Below are 18,281 nucleotides of genomic sequence, written 5' to 3'. Positions count from 1 at the left end.
GTTTTCTACTCAGACTTCAATCACTGTAAGGGAATACCTCAGGATTTTGGGTGTCATGGCATCTATGAGTCTCATGATACCCCTGGCAAGACTCCAAATGAGAAACATACAATTATATCTGAAATCCCTTTGGTCCTCCCATCAACACCCTTTATCTTTTCAAATCTCAGTGCTGAGGTTTGTCAGAAGAGAAATCTTTTGGTGGAATTAACGGATATCCTTAAATGCATGTCTCTCCTTCTCCCTCCCTGCTCCAAAGCAGTTAGTCACAAAAGATGCTTCAGACTTTGCTTGGGGAACCATTTTAGGTGGAATAAAAGTGCAGGGGGTGTAGGATATGAAGGACAGATGCAAGCACATAAATATCAAGGGAATGTTTGCCATAATCAAGGGAATCAACTCTTCTGAACCATCTTTGGTCCCTGGGACCTTGTGGATACAGACAATACCACAGCCATGTGAAACAGCAACAAGCAAGGGGGATCCAGGTCATACTCCCTTTGCTGACTAGCTATGTTAATTGAGATATAGCTTCACAGCAGAAATCACACTCTGCAGGCATCTTGCATGCCATTAGAGCAAAATTGTGTAGCAGACAAGCTGAGTAGGACCAGGGTAGACCCTCAAGAATGGAAACTAGCTCCGGGGGTCTTCCAAGATTTGATCCAACTGTTGGGATTTCCACAAGTATACCTCTCTGCCTCCTCTCTGAACAATCAATTGGCTAGATTCTGTTCCAGGACTCCATGCAAGAAAACCTGGAAGACAGATGCCTTTCCTTTTCCTTGGAGATGAATGCTTGTCGTTGTCTGTATGTTTTTCTATCCTTTTTACTAATATCCAGGATACTTCTGAATATTCAGAGGGAATCCTCCAAGATCATTGTGGTGACTCCCTTCTGGCCCAGGCAACCATAGTTCTCCCTTCTTTTAGAAATAGCCAGGGGCAATTACCACAAGCTACCCTACACACTTGATCTACTCACACTAGAACAAGGGTGGTTGATACATATCATGAGCGATCAGCTTTAATTAGTGGCTTGGTTGATAGGGTCTTAATTCGCACCTGTTTACTGAGAATGAGCAACAGGAAGCAAGAAAGCCTGTTACGAGAAAAGCACATATTAGCATATAGAAAACTTTTTCTAGTTGGTGCCAGCAACTTAACCAGCACCATTCAAGGCTAGTTGCTCTCTTGTCCTTTCTCTGAATTACTAACCTATTTGTCTTTCTTATTCCTCTGTCAAGATTCATTTTAAGCAAGTCTGCCATGGATCCTCCACTTTCAATACAGTCTCATGTGAAAATGTTCTTAAAAGGGGTTTGGCATAACAGTCCTTCTTGGGATCTTAAGTTTATGTAAAAGAAGTTAACACTGCTCCATTTGAAGTAGTTAATCTGGCTGACATGAGATTCTTAACGTGGAAAACTGATTGTTTTGACCTCTGCAGCAAGGGTATTTGAGTTGCCAGCTTTTATACTGAGTCATACTATCTCATTTTCCATAGGGACAGGGTTTCTTTGAAAAAGAAAAATCCTTTTGTGCCTAAAGTGGTATCTAAGTTTACTTTAAGCTAAATTATGCATCTCCCTGGTTCTTTCCTAAACCTAAAAATCAAGGAGAAAGAATACTCCATAACATGGATGTCCACAGACAACTCAGGTACTATCTTGACAGAACTAAATCTTTCAGATGTTTTGATTAATTGTTCATTTCTTTTGAAGGTAAGAATTTACAACTTCCATCAAAACAGGCTGTTTCCCAATGGTTAACTAAGGCTATTAACCTTTGTTATACTCACCATAACAAATCTATTCCAGGCAGGGAAAAGACTCACTCTACCACAACTGTGGCTTCATGTATGGCTTTTTGCAAAGGTTTGGATTCTAGAAATATTCTAGAAGCTGCAACTTGGTCATCTGTGCATGCTTTTATAAAGCACTATAAGCTTGATTCCTTCTCTAGGTCCAGATAAAGCTTTGCTATGACCATTTTCCAGCTCCTCCCACCTCCCAAATGTAGTTAGCTAAGGTAACATACCCACATTGCTAAGGCTACTGTAGCAGTGATCAATATGATGAACATTGTACAGAGGTAACTTACTATAACAGTCAGTGTTTGAATGATAACTGCTAGATTATCCACTTCATCCATGCATCCCCCTTGTTTTTGGTGTGTTTTTTTTATGCCAGTGAGTGAGCATTTATTTTTTGTCATTCCTAGCATTGTCCTTTTTGGGCTTAGCCTCTTTCTGTCTGCTGACAGAAAGCTCTGAAGAGCTTCACTCTGGAACGTGTTTTTAAGTCACCTTAGCTCAAGCTGTTTGACAATTTGGGTGCATGGAACATGTCCTGAAGGTTTGGAAGTTGGCCCATAAAACTAAGGCTATTTTAGCAGTGATTATTCAAGCATCTACTTTTATGGTCAGCTTTACGTATACCATTGTACTGTCACCTGCCAGCATTTGCTTAACGTTCAGCCTGAGAAGAGAAAACTAACCCTGCAGTTCTGAGCATTTAGTCCACTAAGTGGTCTGTCTGTGACTTACTATAAAGTACTAGATAAGCATTCGTGTTAGCTGCATGTGAAAAAAAATGTCATTGTTTGTGTGTCATGGATGTAGACAATTGACTGGCTAAACATCATGACGTGTTACTATGTGGCAGGACAGAAATGCATGTAACTATTAAACTGCAGTCTAACTGCTAAGTTGAAGGAAGGGTCTATTCTTAAATTATTTTATTGTAAATGTTTCATTAGCACACTAATATGAATTAAGAAAAAGTTAAAACCTTGCCATTTTCTCAATTAGAAAAGGGTATGAATAGTAAATCTTGCACCTCTGTAAGATAACAGAAGATACTCAGAAGCATAGGTTAAGAAAATTGCTAACTACAGTAAAAATTGAAATCAATGCAAACTCTTTTGAACCTTGACACAGGAATGTCATGACCCTGGCATTGTTAAGAATGAATGTCATATCCCTTCTGTCCCTTGGTGTTCACTGGTAAGTGTACAATGGTTGGGTGACCCCCATGTCATAGCCAGACTCAGCCCAAACAAAAACGGTGTGTCAAGCCACACTGTGAGTTCACCTCCCATTGCTGCTACATATTGCACTTATTTGCTGCCTGCACTTAAACTAAGTCATTTTTGTGTTTAAATAATCTGTTTAACTGTTGTAGGCTACACGCTAAAGTGTAATAGCCATTTCTGTGTATTTAAAGTGGTGGTTTTCTGATTGTATCTGCTTTATTTTCTGAAAAAAACAAAAAAAACACAAACAAAAAAATATATACTTGTTTCCCGCCGTTCTGAACTAGTATAGTCCAGTTTTCATGTTATTGCTGAATTCAGGGCTGTGTTACAAGTTTCTGTGTTGCCCATGCCTTACTTGAATAGAAGGAAGTTTCTCTGTTCACCCCTAAGAGAGTGGAGCTTTGAACAGCCTATCTGTCTCTGGAGGAGTGGTTTCAGCCCAGAAGTTAATAGTTTATTGGCCATTTTGGGCTAATTTCTATCTCTTTCATTTCCCTGCTATAAAAAATGCATTTGCATGGTTTTGCGCGTCTGGCAGCGCCGGTTAGCCAGGGATAAACTATTCCCAGCTCCATGAAGTCTACTCCAATTTTTCCCTTGGAACTAGACAAACATTCAACTTAAGCACTCAAACCATTCATTTCACAGCCCAGCACTTACTCAAAACTCATAACAAGCACTAATTAACCCTAGCACTAGACCCCCTACACTGTCCAGAAGGACAAGGCTCTCTATTCATCCCTACCAGCCAATCAATAAAACAGCTCACTTTACCTATTCAGGCATGTCCAAAGAGCAGTTTCAGGTGTACTCTCCAGTCCAACTGATGAATCTGTGCATTTTGAGGCAATGTTACAACTGCCTCATGTACACAGACAACCCTCTCCTCCTACCACCAAACACTAATATATGCGAGTGATGCAATTATACAACCAAACTGGAGGCAAAGCTCTCTCAACCCAAGACTGGAACTGACAGTCAAGAGGAGAAGGGAAATACTTGCAACACACCACCAGTCTCACATACACCTACTAAACCAACACCGGCAAATAACAGTCATAAATACAAGAAAACATACTCGGAGGCTCTAAATAAAAATCTGCAAAAGCAACAGAGACCTCCAAAGCAGACACCCAAGCAACCTCTACACCCCATCACAAACCATGAAACACATACTTCACATAATCAGTGTGCCATGCAAACACAGCCCTTAAGGCAAAGTAACATACCCAACACACTAGTAATAGGTGACTCTATAGTCAGGTCCCACTAACTAGGCTGGACAAGGAGAAGGTTACAGTTAGCTGCCTGTCAGGAACCAGGATCTGCCACATAACACAAGCACTCAGGTCGCTCCAGAACAAGTACAAATACGACTCTGTCATTGTCCATGTTGGTGTGAATGACCTGAGATGTACCTCCTTGGACTACATGAAAAGAGACACGGAAGAGCTCTCTGATCACATAGCCCAGGCTGGTATGACCCTAACCCTGAATAGCATCCTGCCCTCACCACAAAAGATGCCACAGTATATATAAAAAATGATCAATTTCAACAATTGGCTAAGTTTCTGGTGTCATTCAAAGGGGATCCGGTATCTGTCCGCCTGTGATGACATGCTCGACAAGCCATGTTTGAAAGAGATGGTTGCACCTGTCACCCTTAGGCTTTTGAATACTGACCAAGGCTTTTACCGCCCCCATAGTGCCTTTTTTAGGCAAGGCTCAAAAGACAAACCCACCACCGTAAATAGCACAAGTAACCAAAAACTGTGGGAAATGCTACTCAACGCCAGAAGTCTAAACCTCAAAATGCATACACTCGAGGCACTCCTCAGTATGGAGAACATCGATATCTGTGCAGTAACAGAAACCTGGTTTAAGGCTCCAGAGAGCACCCCAGCACTACCAGGCTATAACCTCATACCATACTTTTCAGCCATAGAACCCAGACCGAAACACAAAAGGCAGGGGTGTATCCATATTCATCAAGGATACCCACACTCCAGGTTAGTGGCGCAGCACAATGCCTCAGAGATCATCCATGTGCAACTAACAATGGGCAAAACTGCCATGCAAATTGTAGCTTGCTACAGATCACCTACCATGACCCAGGACCCCCATTCCGCATTTCTGGAGACACTAGAAAATATGAAGGTCCTACCAAATGCCTAATATTGGGTGATTTCAATTACCAAACATTAACTGGGAGAACTACTCAAGTACCAAGTCCCTTGCCCAATGCTTCCTAGAATTTATAAACTCGAATGCCCTGGATCAACTGGTCAACACCCTCACCAGAGGTGACAACATATTGGACCTGGTCATCACCAACATGGGCGTCCGGTGTTCTACACCAGAGGTCAACCCCTCGCTGGTTAGATCAGACCATAGACTAATTACTCTGGATATCCACATTCAGCTCCCACCCCTAATAAAGGAAACCACCATAAAAAACTTTTCAAAAGCAAACTTCATGTTACCTAAGACCAAGGTGGAAAGGTTCACAGCCCCCATGCTAAAGGACAATGCTGTCCAAGCTGCTGAATCCCTTACAAAGGCACTCTATGAGCACCTGCAAGAATGCATGGATCATGCTATCCCAAGCAAAACCAAGACTCACTCCTCCAAGAAAAGGAAACCAGTCTGGTGGACCCCTTCCATAAATAAGCTATACAATAGAAGGAGGAAACTAGTACAGAAAACAGTAAAATCACAATTAAGGAAAGACATCCCTGATCAGTATCAGCAAGAAACTACAATCCCTCATAAAATCATCCAATGCTAGCTTCGAAAGAAAAATTGTCAAGGACTCCAAAGATAACCACAAAGTGTTCTTTAGCTATGTCAAGAACCTAAGTGGAAACTCTCAGATCTGTTCTGAGTTAGGGCAGAATGGCACAAAATACACTGAACCGACTGATATTGCCAAAATTCTGGCAGACAGGTTTAGTGCAAACTTCACCCCCCTTTCACCCCCTAAAGAGCCCATAAACATACCAAAAGAATGTAGAGCCCCAGCAATCACTAACACACAGGTTAAAACAGACCTATCCAAAGTCAAAAACACAGCTTCAGTGGGACCGGATGGTGTCCCAGGCTGTGTCTTACACGAGCACCAAAATGAACTAACCCCTCACCTAAACACACTGTATAAACTCAGCCTCTCTACAGGCTACGTACCCACAGAGTGACGCACAGCAACAATTATCCTGCTCCACAAAGGTAGAGCCACAATGGACCCCAGGAACTATCGCCCTGTAAGCCTGACTAGCCTGGTCTGCAAGGCTATGGAGCGCATCATTATGGGACTCATTAACAGAAACATTGCGAACCTCCAAACATTGAACCTTACCCAGTTTGGCTTTGTTAAGGGCAGATCATGCCTCCTAAACCTGGTGGACTTCTTTGAGACAGTTACCAAGGCCTTAGACGAGGGAAAGGAGGTCCACATAGCCTACCTAGACCTCACAAAGGCTTTTGACACCATTCCCCATTCTGGTATTATAGACAAGCTCACCAGCCTGAACATAACCCCCTATGTCACGAGATGGGTTGCCAATTGGCTCATGGATAGAACCCACATGGTGAGAGTTGCAGGCTCTAGGTCCGACTCTAAACCAGTTACAAGTGGCGTCCCCCAGGGCTCAGTCCTGGGACCCCTCCTGTTCGATATATACTTCTCAGAGGTACAGGCAAACATGGGAGGACTATGGCTGACCAAGTTCACAGATGACTGCAAACTGGGGGCCATAATTGACTCTTCAGCTGATACAGACATCCTCCAGAAGGGTCTCACTGTGACAGATACCTGGTGTCAAAATCATGGCCTCAAGCTAAATGCCAAAAAGTGCATAGTCATCCCCTTTAGAAAAAACAAAGTACCCATGAACTACCAAATACATGGTAGTCCCCTAAATACAGAAAATGTAATAAGGGATCTGGGGACCCAAGCAGATAGTAATCTCTCCTTTGATAATCATATTGCCAAGGTGGTTAGAAAATCCTTCTATGTAACCCACCTAATCACAAATGTGTTTGCATCTAGAACAAAAGAGGTTATTGTGCCCCTCTACTCATCACTCATCAGACCCATCATAGAGTACAACGCTCCATTTGGGATGTACCTTACAAGACACCTGCAACAGCTGGAAAGACCACAGAAGTACCTCACCAAGAGGATTACTGGCCTCAAACAGATGCCCTATGCAGCCCGACTGAAGAAACTCCAGCTGTACTTGGTTGCATACCGCTTACTCAGAGGTGATCTCTGCCTGACATACAAGGCCATGTCCAACCCAGAATTGATGGACATGCTCCACCTAAAAAAAAAACAAATCCACGAGAGCCACACACTCTAGGGATCTAAACATCACCACAACAATAAATAGGACATGCTGGAGGGATAGATTCCTGGCCCAGAGACTCCCCATGCCTTGAAACAGGATTCCAATCTACATTAGGCAGAGCCCCTCACTAACACTCTTCAAGAGAAACCTTGACGAGTGGATGGGAAACAGAAAATCTACCCCGTGGATCACTGCAGTGGGTCTGCTGGACAGAGGCACAGGGAACTAATGGCTCTGCTGGACAGAGGCACAGGGAACTAATCTAAGGGGGCGGCGAAAGCCAACACATTCTGGCTATGCTTATAGATGCTCTCGGGCAGATTGCCTAGTACTTACCTATGAACCTATAAACCTAAAATGTAGGGTGGGATCAGGTTTGATCCAAATCAGGTGAAACAGAAAGATGGATTGAGACAGACTGGACTCTGTCAATGGAAATTAGCCTTTCGGACATAGAAACTCATTGATGATGAAGGAGCTTCTCAGACTTACACATACAACAAGCTCTGGAAAGAAATTTCCTTTGCAAGACAATTTCTTTCCTTCCAAGAAGCTGGCCCTCATGGAATTCCCCTCATTTTTGTGAGAATACTCACAAGTGGTGTCCATAGTAGTTCCAACTCCTGAAATTACAAGTGCCAGGATCTCTAAAAAGGTGTCTCTTATTTTCCCCTTTCCTTGAGGTGCAATAATATCAGAAGTAGTGTACTTAAAATACTGGGTGTTGGGGTGATTTACAATGATGTAATGTACTTAATCCACCCCAACCCCTTTCACAATTCACAATTCAGGGCATAAAAGAGTGGTAGGAAGCTTGTAGAAACTCCCTCTTGGATGCCTTTCAGTTGGAGTTTGCATCAGTGACTGAAATGGTCATCGCAACATGATTGTAAGTTGCAATGTGAAATCCTGTCTGTGTACTTGTATATTTTCAACATAGCTTCCAAACGTGTGACATCCATGCCACAGATTCCTGAGTGCTTGGCTTGAATCTAGTGCAGTCCTTGAACAGATAATTACTTTAAATCAAAATGTACACTTTTATAAGTTATGTAATATTACTCCTGCTCTGTTTTTGAAATGTTTATTGCATTTTTTCTGCACTTGAGCATTGTAAAGTGCTGTTGCTTTACACTGACCTTACCACTAGTTTCTCTGCACTGTAGTAGTTTAGAAAGTGTGTGTTTCCTGACTAGTTTGTTGCTTGCTCTGTTAGTAGCTATTTCTTGTGTAGTTTCACATTAACCTATAGTGCTACTTCTGCAGTTCACAGCACAACACGTACAGCACCAAGTACTTTTTATTGTCCTTCATTCAGCACCTCCAGTGCATTTATGCATTTTCCCAAAAAGCAAAATAATAAAATATTTGTGAATTCTCTGCAAATACAAATCAAGGTTGCTAGATGCAATGCTTTTGTATGCACAGTGCCTGCCAGATTTGTTGCCCCACTGGATTAGACACATATTCTTGGTTATCTGGCTGATCCTGTTGCTAAAAGACAATATTGTGGTTTTATAACGAATTTTTTTTTTTATTTTTCATAACTCCTCAAAGACACAAGAAGTACTGACTGTAAGGGGGGAATTCTCTCAACTGTCCCTGGTTTTGAAGAATGGTCCTGATGGTGAATGTCCTTATGAAGCTTGTGTTTTTTTCTACCCGATCACCGAAGATTACAGTTAGTAATTAATGGCACTATGCAGTGGTATTGCCTCAGGAGATTTGATTGCTTAATCCTGAACCAGAAAAGTTAAGAGAAACTACTTCATGTTATTGAATGAAAGGGTACATAATGCTGAAAAACTGCACTGATAATTGTTGTTTGACTATTACCTATTTGCATATATGTATATAATAATACAATATAAAGAAATATTACATTTATATTAATATTTTAGGCAGTGTCCACTTGGAAGCACTGTGAAACAGCATTTCATAGACCCCAGTCAGCACAAATGTTTATAAACGTCTTGAGACAGAAACTACATAGTCATTAAGTGTCTTGAGGTACATATTACGTTGTCATTAAATAAGAATAGTAATTTGTTTTAATTCAGAATTATGAATGTGTGTAATATTAATAGCTGTATTCCTGCTTTGCCATACAAGGAGTTTATATGGTACTTCATGGTATCAAGTAAAAGATACGGAAACTTTGTACTGACACCTGCTGTTTAACTACCAGCATGTTACTGATACTTATGCTTTTTCCTCAACAAATATTTATGCATATTTCCACAGTTTATGTAAGTATCTCAGGCAAGGTCCACCCAGTAGCACGATGGAGCAGCATTTCAAATGACACACAGGTCAGGAATGTCTGCTGACACAAACAGGACAGTAAGTAAGTAGGAAAGTGTGATTTCTTTTTTAAGATAAATTAAGAATTTGCTCCTTATTAGTATTTCTTTTAATAACCCAATCCAGGTTGAGCATATATAGTAATTTCTGTTATCAAATGAAAGCTTATTTAATGCTACAAAAATGTTCACCGATACCTGCTCTCATACCTATTACTAATTTGTCGATATTTATACTTGTTTGTTAATAAATGTGCAGATATGAATAAATATCATAAATATCATATTTTTTGCAAACATACTGGACTTTGTCAACTGGGATTCATTGTGGAGCAGTATTTCATTTTCCCAGTCACCTTAGAGTTAAGGAATATCTACCCAGACAGGTGTAGTAATTGGGACCATAGGCAATGTAGGTTATTTTCCAGAAATATTATGAACATTTCGTATATTAATAAATATGGTAATAATCTAAACCAGGAAGCTTTTGTATAATAGTCTATGGAGTCAAATGAAAACTTGAAAGAATGGTATAAAGCTACAAAAGCTATCACTGATACCTATTATCTGCCTGTTACCAATATACTCTATATATTATCTATAAGATATTTATAGTCTTTTATTAATATATGTATAGTTGCATAAATATCATACTGTGGTGGTGGTGCTGCGGTAGCGTTGTCGCCTCACAGCATGACGTTGTCCCGTTCGATTCACAGCTAGAACGTCTTCTGTCTGGAGGCATACGTGAATGGGGCATGCCTTCATTGAAGGTTGTGCGTCAGGGCTGGTAACCCAGTACGTAAAAATCCACTACCAAACATTAACGGACCGGAGTTCCACTGTGGCGACCTCTTACCAAGAAAAGCCGAAAGACACAAACAATTTGCATAAATATCATATTTCTCTAAATATTTAAAACAGAGTCCACCTATATGTATTGTAGAATATAATTTCACATGCCCAATCAATTAAGAGCTTGTAAGTTGTCCCTCAGATAAATGGGGTACTTGGTACTGTAAAAAAAAAAATTAATTATTGTCCTGATATAATATGTAATCTGTTAATAATCATACTAATAATTTACACCAGAAGGTGTTTGTATAGTACTCCATTGTATCAGATGAAAGCATTCAAAATGCTCTAGTTGGCAACTAGCACTGCTTTGCAGATATTTACATTTATTTGTCCATTAAATATGCAAATATGCATATAAAACATAACGATACAAATATCTCAAAAAATGGAGTGTCATCTACAAAACTGCTTTGTAGCAAATTGAAGATCACATCTGCTCAAACATAAGTCACACTGATAGGGTATATTTACCAAGATTACAGAGATATTAATAGTTGTTTGGATAATTATAATAATAAAACGTGCATATTATCAAATTACTTTCTCGATATAAAATTACAGTCATGACTGTCTGAGATATTATCATCATTGTAAAGGAGTGTCTGCTGAATAACTTTCAATTTTTGGACTTTTTTGCAACTTTTATATTTTTTAAGATATATACATTTGTTTGCAGGTAAGTCGAAAAACTGCATCTCAGAATTTTACTTGGGTGAAAGGCATCTAAGCAGGAAATCGTCAGGTGTCAGAAGGTGTGAAATTCCATTCAGGTTAGGTGTGAAAAAGTTAAGAGGGCTTGAGATTGTACTCTGGTAGCTTTAGAGGGTAGCTTAGTCTGTTCTGAGCTGAAAAATCACATACAGGCTTCTAGCATGATTCCTTCATTGGACAGAGGGCTATTATAGCAATAACCCATGCCTGGGTGTGGGTAATGCTGGATTTACCCACGGTTGGCATGGTTTGGTCACGAGGGCGAAGCCCGAGTGGCCAAACAAAGCCAATCATGGGTAAATCCAGCATTACCCACACCCAGAAGTGGGTTATTGCTATTATACAATGACATTATTTAAGAAAAAAATTACTTTTCTTAAATAATGGCATTGTATAATGCCTCCTTGCTGCCATTCCGCAGCTGTCTGGTATTCTGTGGCAGTTCTGATGTGCTGCGCATGCGTATGGTTACTCAGTACATCAGAACTGGGGGCAAAAACAATGGAGAAAGCAAGCTCTCCGTTGCTTTTTACAAACTGTTTTCGCTATGTTAAATGGGTTTAACATAGCGAGACAGCTTTAAAAAAAGCAACGGAGAATCTCCGTTGCTTTTTTTAAAGCTGTCTCGGTATGTTAAACCCATTTAACATAGCGAGACAGTTTTGAAAAAAGCAACGGAGAAAGCAAGATCTCCGTTGCTTTTTACAAACTGTCTCGTTATGTTAAAGGAGTTTAACATAGCAAGACAGCTTTAAAAAAAAGCAACGGAGATTCTCCGTTGCTTTTTTAAAGCTGTCTCTCTATGTTAAACTCCTTTAACATAGCGAAACAGTGAGAAAAAAAGAGTTATAGTAATACAAAAAGTCCGGGCGACCGACCAATCAGCGTGCACGTTTTTGAATATTAATGGGGGGGAGACATCTGTTTAGTCAGTTTTCTCTGTCTCTATAAAGCTGTTGCACTTGCAGGGCTCTTGGCTCATTTCCAAAGAGATCACAAACACTTGGCATCCATTCCACCAATTCCTAAGTATTTGGCTTCATCTTAGCACAGATAAATATTTCATAGATCAACTTTTTTTGCACTTTTACAGGTTATTTAAAATTTCTGCTGCTGCATTTTGAGTTATTTATTACATTTTTATAGAGTTTATCATTGTAAAGTGTCATTGCTTTGCACTGACCTTGCTGCTGGTTTCTCTGCACTGTAATAGTTCAAAAAGTGTGTGCTTCCTGTTCAGTTTGTTTTTGTTAGGGTCCAGTTTGGGGTATTTCTTGTGTGGTTTACAGTAAGAAAGCTTAGGACTGCACACTAGTCTCAGCAAAGGGTAACCTGAACTGTTCTGAGCTGGGAATCACTCATGAAAGCTTCAAGTGTGATTTTTTTCACTGACCAGTGGGATATTTATTTTGTTTAGTCAGTTTTCTCTACCTTGATAAAGCTTGTGTGTTTGTGAAATGAGCAGTGTCACACAGCAGCAGTTTACTTTGCCCTGTACAGATGCAGGTACTTAGAACTGGCATTTCCCTTTTAAAACTACCCTTAAAATTTCTTCTGTACTCAGCTGCGCAAACAGCAGTTAGTTTACTCATTGACAAGATGTGCCGCGTGAGGTTAGTATGACACACGCCTGACTATAAATGTTACTCTTACCCTAACCTTACAGATCATGACAAAAGGTTTCTAAGCACGGATATGAACTCTCTTATTATTTCTTTCTACAGCCAAGTTGGTGAATATAAGCATCCTGAGACAATATAGCAATTCATCATCATCATCATCATCATCATCATCATCATCATCATCCCCCTTTTTTCTACATTTTCTACATGGGGTCAGGGTGTCATATCAACTGTTGCCATCTCTGTCTATTTACTGTCATTCTCCTACCTTCTTCAACACTCAAGCCTGACTGGTGCAGGTCTTCTCGTACACACTCCATCCATCTTTCTGCTGGCCACCCTCATTTCCTCTTGCCTTCTTCCTGTCTATCCCAAATCATCTTCACCAGATTGCCTTCTGCTTTTCTGCACATGTGCCTAAACCACAGTCATCTGTTCTCTTTGACCTTGTCTATAATTGGAGCTACTTTAGCTTCTGCTCTGATGTTCTCATTTCTTTGTCTGTCCCTCAGGGTGCATTCTACCACCGATGTCAGGCACTTCACCTCCATGACCCCTAGCTTTTTCAACTATTCTACCTTTACTGCCCAGGTTTCTGTAGCATACAGTGGTACATGTCTCACCACTTTTTTGTACACCTTACTGTTTAACTTCTTTCGCATTCTACTGTCATAGATTACCCCAGACACTCTGTATCAATTGGCTGCAGCCCCTCTAATTCTAGCTTTGACCTCCTCATTCAGATTTCCCTTCTCCTCAAGCACCCCTCCCAGATACTTGAAGCTGTTAACCTGTTCCACAACTTTCCCTTCTATCTCAGTTCTCTAATTTTTTCTGATTTCCCCCATTTGCTGTCATTGCAGCTGTCTTATCTGTGTTTATTTTCAACCCATGTCCTACCACCAAGCACTACAACCTGTGAGAGATGCACTTATCTAGCCAAACTGGAGGTAGAGGTCTCTCCAACCAAGACTGAACTTGACAGTCATGAGGAGAAGGTAAACATTTGCACCACACCACACTCATCACATAGTCTCACTAAATCTGCACCACCAAAATCCACACATAGTAACACAAAAACATTCGCAGAGGCTCTCAATAATAATATGTCTAAGCAACAGAGACCTCCAAAGCAGAAACACAAGCAACCTCCATCCCCCAACAAAACCCAAATGACACATAGCCCACAGATTCAGTGTGCCACTCAACCACAGTCAATAAGGTAAAGCAACGTACCCAACACACTAGTCATAGGTGACTCTATAGTCAGGTCCCACTAACTAGGCTGGACAAGGAGAAGGTTACAGTTAGCTGCCTGTCAGGAACCAGGATCTGCCACATAACACAAGCACTCAGGTCGCTCCAGAACAAGTACAAATACGACTCTGTCATTGTCCATGTTGGTGTGAATGACCTGAGATGTACCTCCTTGGACTACATGAAAAGAGACACGGAAGAGCTCTCTGATCACATAGCCCAGGCTGGTATGACCCTAACCCTGAATAGCATCCTGCCCTCACCACAAAAGATGCCACAGTATATATAAAAAATGATCAATTTCAACAATTGGCTAAGTTTCTGGTGTCATTCAAAGGGGATCCGGTATCTGTCTGCCTGTGATGACATGCTCGACAAGCCATGTTTGAAAGAGATGGTTGCACCTGTCACCCTTAGGCTTTTGAATACTGGCCAAGGCTTTTGCCGCCCCCATAGTGACTTTTTTAGGCAAGGCTTAAAAGACAAACCCACCACCATAAATAGCACAAGTAACCAAAAACTGTGGGAAATGCTACTCAACGCCAGAAGTCTAAACCTCAAAATGCATACACTCGAGGCACTCCTCAGTATGGAGAACATCGATATCTGTGCAGTAACAGAAACCTGGTTTAAGGCTCCAGAGAGCACCCCAGCACTACCAGGCTATAACCTCATACCATACTTTTCAGCCATAGAACCCAGACCGAAACACAAAAGGCAGGGGTGTATCCATATTCATCAAGGATACCCACACTCCAGGTTAGTGGCGCAGCACAATGCCTCAGAGATCATCCATGTGCAACTAACAATGGGCAAAACTGCCATGCAAATTGTAGCTTGCTACAGATCACCTACCATGACCCAGGACCCCCATTCCGCATTTCTGGAGACACTAGAAAATATGAAGGTCCTACCAAATGCCTAATATTGGGTGATTTCAATTACCAAACATTAACTGGGAGAACTACTCAAGTACCAAGTCCCTTGCCCAATGCTTCCTAGAATTTATAAACTCGAATGCCCTGGATCAACTGGTCAACACCCTCACCAGAGGTGACAACATATTGGACCTGGTCATCACCAACATGGGCGACCAGTGTTCCACACCAGAGGTCAACCCCTCGCTGGTTAGATCAGACCATAGACTAATTACTCTGGATATCCACATTCAGCTCCCACCCCTAATAAAGGAAACCACCGTAAAAAACTTTTCAAAAGCAAACTTCATGTTACCTAAGACCAAGGTGGAAAGGTTCACAGCCCCCATGCTAAAGGACAATGCTGTCCAAGCTGCTGAATCCCTTACAAAGGCACTCTATGAGCACCTGCAAGAATGCATGGATCATGCTATCCCAAGCAAAACCAAGACTCACTCCTCCAAGAAAAGGAAACCAGTCTGGTGGACCCCTTCCATAAATAAGCTATACAATAGAAGGAGGAAACTAGTACAGAAAACAGTAAAATCACAATTAAGGAAAGACATCCCTGATCAGTATCAGCAAGAAACTACAATCCCTCATAAAATCATCCAATGCTAGCTTCGAAAGAAAAATTGTCAAGGACTCCAAAGATAACCACAAAGTGTTCTTTAGCTATGTCAAGAACCTAAGTGGAAACTCTCAGATCTGTTCTGAGTTAGGGCAGAATGGCACAAAATACACTGAACCGACTGATATTGCCAAAATTCTGGCAGACAGGTTTAGTGCAAACTTCACCCCTTTCACCCCCTAAAGAGCCCATAAACATACCAAAAGAATGTAGAGCCCCAGCAATCACTAACACACAGGTTAAAACAGACCTATCCAAAGTCAAAAACACAGCTTCAGTGGGACCGGATGGTGTCCCAGGCTGTGTCTTACACGAGCACCAAAATGAACTAACCCCTCACCTAAACACACTGTATAAACTCAGCCTCTCTACAGGCTACGTACCCATAGAGTGACGCACAGCAACAGTTATCCTGCTCCACAAAGGTGGAGCCACAATGGACCCCAGGAACTACCGCACTGTAAGCCTGACTAGCCTGGTCTGCAAGGCTATGGAGCGCATCATTATGGAACTCATTAACAGAGACATTGGGAACCTCCAAACATTGAACCTTACCCAGTTTGGCTTTGTTAAGGGCAGATCATGCCTCCTAAACCTGGTGGACTTCTTTGAGACAGTTACCAAGGCCTTAGACGAGGGAAAGGAGGTCCACACAGCCTACCTAGACCTCACAAAGGCTTTTGACACCATTCCCCATTCTGGTATTATAGACAAGCTCACCAGCCTGAACATAACCCCCTATGTCACGAGATGGGTTGCCAATTGGCTCATGGATAGAACCCACATGGTGAGAGTTGCAGGCTCTAGGTCCGACTCTAAACCAGTTACAAGTGGCGTCCCCCAGGGCTCAGTCCTGGGACCCCTCCTGTTCGGTATATACTTCTCAGAGGTACAGGCAAACATGGGAGGACTATGGCTGACCAAGTTCACAGATGACTGCAAACTGGGGGCCATAATTGACTCTTCAGCTGATACAGACATCCTCCAGAAGGGTCTCACTGTGACAGATACCTGGTGTCAAAATCATGGCCTCAAGCTAAATGCCAAAAAGTGCATAGTCATCCCCTTTAGAAAAACAAAGTACCCATGAACTACCAAATACATGGTAGTCCCTAAATACAGAAAATGTAATAAGGGATCTGGGGACCCAAGCAGATAGTAATCTCTCCTTTGATAATCATATTGCCAAGGTGGTTAGAAAATCCTTCTATGTAACCCACCTAATCACAAATGTGTTTGCATCTAGAACAAAAGAGGTTATTGTGCCCCTCTACTCATCACTCATCAGACCCATCATAGAGTACAACGCTCCATTTGGGATGTACCTTACAAGACACCTGCAACAGCTGGAAAGACCACAGAAGTACCTCACCAAGAGGATTACTGGCCTCAAACAGATGCCCTATGCAGCCCGACTGAAGAAACTCCAGCTGTACTTGGTTGCATACCGCTTACTCAGAGGTGATCTCTGCCTGACATACAAGGCCATGTCCAACCCAGAATTGATGGACATGCTCCACCTAAAAAAAACAAATCCACGAGAGCCACACGCTCTAGGGATCTAAACATCACCACAACAATAAATAGGACATGCTGGAGGGATAGATTCCTGGCCCAGAGACTCCCCATGCCTTGAAACAGGATTCCAATCTACATTAGGCAGAGCCCCTCACTAACACTCTTCAAGAGAAACCTTGACGAGTGGATGGGAAACAGAAAATGTACCCCGTGGATCACTGCAGTGGGTCTGCTGGACAGAGGCACAGGGAACTAATGGCTCTGCTGGACAGAGGCACAGGGAACTAATCTAAGGGGGTGGCGAAAGCCAACACATTCTGGCTATGCTTATAGATGCCCTCGGGCAGATTGCCTAGTACTTACCTATGAACCTATAAACCTAAAATGTAGGGTGGGATCAGGTTTGATCCAAATCAGGTGAAACAGAAAGATGGATTGAGACAGACTGGACTCTGTCAATGGAAATTAGCCTTTCGGACATAGAAACTCATTGATGATGAAGGAGCTTCTCAGACTTACACATACAACAAGCTCTGGAAAGAAATTTCCTTTGCAAGACAATTTCTTTCCTTCCAAGAAGCTGGCCCTCATGGAATTCCTCATTTTTGTGAGAATACTCACAAGTGGTGTCCATAGTAGTTCCAACTCCTGAAATTACAAGTGCCAGGATCTCTAAAAAGGTGTCTCTTATTTTCCCCTTTCCTTGAGGTGCAATAATATCAGAAGTAGTGTACTTAAAATACTGGGTGTTGGGGTGATTTACAATGATGTAATGTACTTAATCCACCCCAACCCCTTTCACAATTCACAATTCAGGGCATAAAAGAGTGGTAGGAAGCTTGTAGAAACTCCCTCTTGGATGCCTTTCAGTTGGAGTTTGCATCAGTGACTGAAATGGTCATCGCAACATGATTGTAAGTTGCAATGTGAAATCCTGTCTGTGTACTTGTATATTTTCAACATAGCTTCCAAACGTGTGACATCCATGCCACAGATTCCTGAGTGCTTGGCTTGAATCTAGTGCAGTCCTTGAACAGATAATTACTTTAAATCAAAATGTACACTTTTATAAGTTA

The sequence above is a fragment of the Protopterus annectens genome, chromosome 12.part0, assembly GCF_019279795.1.
Source record: "Protopterus annectens isolate FY-2018-M chromosome 12.part0, PAN1.0, whole genome shotgun sequence".
Classification (NCBI taxonomy): domain Eukaryota; kingdom Metazoa; phylum Chordata; order Ceratodontiformes; family Protopteridae; genus Protopterus; species Protopterus annectens.
Note: the sequence above shows the minus strand (reverse complement) of the source record.